Source organism: Eriocheir sinensis, chromosome 30 (assembly GCF_024679095.1).
Source record: "Eriocheir sinensis breed Jianghai 21 chromosome 30, ASM2467909v1, whole genome shotgun sequence".
In the NCBI taxonomy this organism is placed as follows: Eukaryota; Metazoa; Arthropoda; class Malacostraca; order Decapoda; family Varunidae; genus Eriocheir; species Eriocheir sinensis.
Genome location: NC_066538.1, coordinates 8,890,216 through 8,894,897, shown reverse-complemented (window position 1 = coordinate 8,894,897; position 4,682 = coordinate 8,890,216). Strand labels below are relative to the sequence as shown.

Below are 4,682 nucleotides of genomic sequence, written 5' to 3'. Positions count from 1 at the left end.
TCTTCGCAGAAGAAGGATCCTGAGGTGAAGGGCTGGGCTCGTTTTCCAAAGAAAAAAGAGGCTGCCCGAAGACGTTTGTGGGTGACCAGATGTAAGAGGGGACCTACATGGAAAGCCACCCGACACCATGCACTGTGCTCAAATCACTTTATAGACTGGAACAACGGGCCGTCACCATCGCATCCTGATCCAGAGTTGTTCGGCTACAATCAATGGAGGCCGAAAACAACGCTGGTGCCATCAGTGGGCTTGGAGCACGAACACCAGCGGCTGACAGAGGCGATCAAGAACCACTAACCCAGTCACTGCCCTCTTCACACTCTGCCCTGCCTTGCCAGTCAACATTGACTTCATAAAGGAAACTGACGAAGAAGTACAAACTGATGTCCATATTGAAGTCGAGACATGGGCTCACAATGCATCAGTTCAAGGTATGTTACTATACCATGCAGTTTTAGTGTTGATTTGAACATCTTTTATGGTAAATTTATGGCACAAATTTACAAGTGGGTTGCTTTACATCAGATTAGGTTTATTATCCCTTTAGAAGGTCTAGAATGTAGAAATCATGTAAGAAATAACTTATTACGTGAGTTTTGTCTAGGGAAATTGTGTTATTCTATAAATCGGTGCCATGTAGACTTGAAAACATTCACCACTTGTACCTACACTGATGAATGAAGTAATTGCCTGCATTTCTTTACCTAAGCATAGCAAACTTACTAGAGTAATGGAAAAAAACTTAAGCATTGCCAAGGAAGCCAAATTAGTGTTTATTTACTTTAAAACAGCTCATTCACTTTAGAATTTCAGGTTAATCATTACTGTTTCAACTTGTAAAAGTTTATTACTATTTTATAAGTTGGAAACATGTGTAGCTGACAGGATTGTAGAAGTTGAAAGTATTAATTACTCTAAGATATTTCCTTCTATAAAATGACATTCACAAATCATTCCTGAAACATGTAAGAATTACTCTAGTCGAGGGGGGCAGAGGCCGTAAGTTAAGGGTTTTAGTTTAATTGCTCTGCCGCTGAGCTAGCAGCAGGCTGTGTGCTCCTATATGTGACATTGTGTAGAAATGTCTTTTGAATGATACATATATCTGAACTTTATATTTTATTTTCCCACAGTTGATGCTGAACAGTTTCTCCAGATAGAGGTAGTGCCGGAACCACAGGATCACACCTATTCAGCATCAGCCATTGCTACTACTTCAGCAGCTGAGCCCAAGGATGTTGGAGTACAAGTTGAAAGGGTTAGTTATATATACATATATAAACAAGTAAAACGCCTCAGAAGGCGATGTCTGCAGCTTGAAACACACACACACACACACACACACACACACACACACACACACACACACACAATACACATACAGAGAGAGAGAGAGAGAGAGAGAGAGAGAGAGAGAGAGAGAGAGAGAGAGAGAGACAGCCAGCCAGCGCGTTTTATCTTGTCATAGCGGCTTGCCCCGCCGTGTATAAAATCTTATATGTTTTCAAAGGCATATATCTCAAAATTTTGTGTGAACGGAAAGGCGACGCTATACACCATTTGATAGATAATTTCATTGCGCTTCTTTTGGTATGTGTCTGCTGCTGAGGCAAAAGGAAGTTGGAGTAAATTAAGGAAAACTGTTGAAAGTTATATATATATATATATATATATATATATATATATATATATATATATATATATATATATATATATATATATATATATATATATATATATATATATATATATATATATATATAATATATATATATTATATAATCTTTTATGCTTTTCAGGAGGCAGATCTAACAGAAGCACCTACTGATCAGAGAGCGGACCAGAGGAAGGATTCTTGCTAGTGACAAGAGTGTTCAGCGCTATACAGGTCTTCCTAACAAAAGTGTTTTGATTTCTATTTATCAGACCATTAAAAAGAGTAAAAACAATTAATTACTGGAAAGGGCCAAAAGCATAAAGGAAAATTTAAAGAAAGGGCACGTGGCGTAAGAAAATACTAGATACTTTTGATGAGTATTTAATTACACTTGTGTACATCCGTCAAGGTTTTCCGGGCTGGTTTTTAGGCGACTTATTTGCAGTCTCACAAGCTTCAGTTTCATGCATCACTAATACCTGGATAAATGTATTGTATGAGGTACTGCAACCGTGGCTATTGTGGCCTTCAGCTCAGCAAGTTAGGGACAACCTTCCTGATTGGTATCCAGTAAAGTATGCAGATACAAGGGTAATTTTGGATTGCACAGAGATTTATATCAACAAACCAGCAAACTGCTCTGCTCAAGCAATGACATACTCCATGTATAAGCATCACAACACTGCCAAAGTTCTTGTTGGCATAACACCAACAGGAATTATTACATTTGTGTCAACTCCATATGGTGGTAACACATCTGATAGGCACATTGCAGAGGTTGAACTGATAGACAAAATTGAACCAGGAGATGCTGTCATGGTGGATAGAGGGTTCAATATTGGAGACCTACTGCTGCAACGTGGTGCAAAACTGCACATGCCACCCTTAACTCGCAAGAAAGAGGATGGTTCAGGAAGGGCACTAAATGCACAAGAAAGAATCAGAACAAGGGAGGTTGCTTCATTGAGGGTGCATGTTGAACGTGCTATTGAAAGAATGAAGAATTTCAAAATTTTATCAGGACAGCTCGATAATAAGCTTTGGCCCCTTTTGCATCAAATTTCAGTAATAGTTGCTGTTTTCTGCAATTTAATGCCCTCTCTGTGCAACTAAATGTTGACACAAATGTCAATGTTCATGTCTATATTTACAAATATCATTATATACTTAAGGGCTCTGAATTCACATAATTATGTAATGTTATGGTACACTATTTTGTTTATGAATTTGGATTAGGTTTATCGGATATGAATAAGTCAATGAAGGTGTGAATAAAACTACTTTTGTTTCCAGATATTTTATTACATCATCTGAGATTCATCATATAAAGTTACATGCTCTGTGTGTGTGTGTGTGTGTGTGTGTGTGTGTGTGTGTGTGTGTGTGTGTGTGTGTTTGTTTGTTTGTTTGTGTGACAGCAATCTTCTTTGCCCCCAAAGGGCAAGTAAGGTACCCAAAGAAATCTTAAACATGAACAAATACAAATCTCATACAAAACAATTTTTCGTATCACCACAGTCCATAAATAAATGGGAGAGAGAGAGAGAGAGAGAGAGAGAGAGAGAGAGAGAGAGAGAGAGAGAGAAAAGCATGGAACAGTATCTTGTCAGTTCCCTCTAAATAAGTTCTTCATCCCCGCAATTTTGGCATTACAAATTTTTCATGAAAAATTAAACTTTTTTGCACCTCTCTATTAAACCTCTCCTCATCAAAGCAAATTCTTTGAATGGTTAGGTGTGGTGTTGCTTTTGTGAAAATAATGAAGTCACACCAGGAATAGTTGCCGGCACCTAGCTGTGTTTGTATTTGAGTATACCACTGAGACTCTTCCTTCAATGTAACTTTATTCTTTTCTCCTATTTTTATATGGTAAGAGCCATCCCTAGCAATATCTTCTCCAGTCATGGTTTGAAATTGAAGTTTAAAAGGGCACTTAATTTCTAAAATCCCAGTTCCACAGCACCTACATGAAACAATACCATCTGGGCTGGCTCGTATGAGGGGCAATTTTACTGATGATAAGACCTGAACGTTTTACTTTGAAACCATTATGCTTCTTACGCATTTGAGTCTCAAAGTTTTCTTGCAAGTGCCTCATACTTTAGCCCATAAGAAGTGGCACTATTCCCTATAAAGGAAGACTCCCCCATAATTCCTTTTACTATGTAATTATCAGGATCATTCTTTTTATATCTGGCAGCTTTGTGTATCACACTTGCAGTTATTGCCCCCACTCTCTGTTGTTTCCATATGGGACACAAATGTTGTCGCTTGGTTTTTTCAAAAATTTCTGAAATAACTGTATTAGTATACTTACTCTTTAAAAAATTGATGAAACTTTCACCTTGATTGTCCTGTGAAAAGAAACATTTTGCTAATCCTGTAATAGAGGGTAAAGAGGAGGCTGGTCTTCCTGGAACAATACCCCACAGTGCTGCATCCGGTACATGCTGGAGAGTGGTTGCAATGTCGTCTGCAACTTTGTCGGGAGTATAAGGGGAATATAACTCTGATATTGCCTTATAACTACCAGAACTATAAGGTTTTTGAGTACTGGATCTGCTGTTCCCTGCACCTGTGCTGTAAAATTAATGTAAGAGATGTTAGAAAACAATATATATGGAGTGAACAGCAGTCAAAAGGCAGCCTGCTTGCCTCAAAGAAACATTCATTCCTGTTCTCAACTATACCCACCTACAAATCTGCTGCACTACATCTACATTCCTGTCTTCAGTAATACCAAACCACTCACATTTGTTGAAGCACATTAACTCTTGTTCTCTGCCACATCCACCCACACACCTAACTCAGGAAATTAAACACTCCCGTCCTCATTTCAATCTACCTGTTTCTTTGTATTCTAAGAAATTTTCATTTAACAAAGAATGAAGAAGGCAATTTTTATGGTGAAAAATTTAGAAAGCTGGAAAAAAGATAAACCCTAAAATAAGGGATTTATGTTATGGAGAGTGGAAAGAATAGAAAGAAGCTAGAAGTGGAGGATTGTTAAAGATTTGTAAAGTAT

At 37.9% G+C, this 4,682-nt stretch overlaps 1 long non-coding RNA gene across 1 annotated transcript; it reads left to right on the top strand.

The window, feature by feature from the left end:
• Nucleotides 1-324: 324 nt before the first annotated feature.
• Nucleotides 325-1,835, top strand: LOC127005715 (uncharacterized). Its single transcript, XR_007758878.1, has 3 exons — nucleotides 325-431; nucleotides 1,134-1,258; nucleotides 1,800-1,835. It is a non-coding gene; the product is annotated as an uncharacterized LOC127005715 (long non-coding RNA).
• The last annotated feature ends 2,847 nt before the right edge of the window (nucleotides 1,836-4,682 follow it).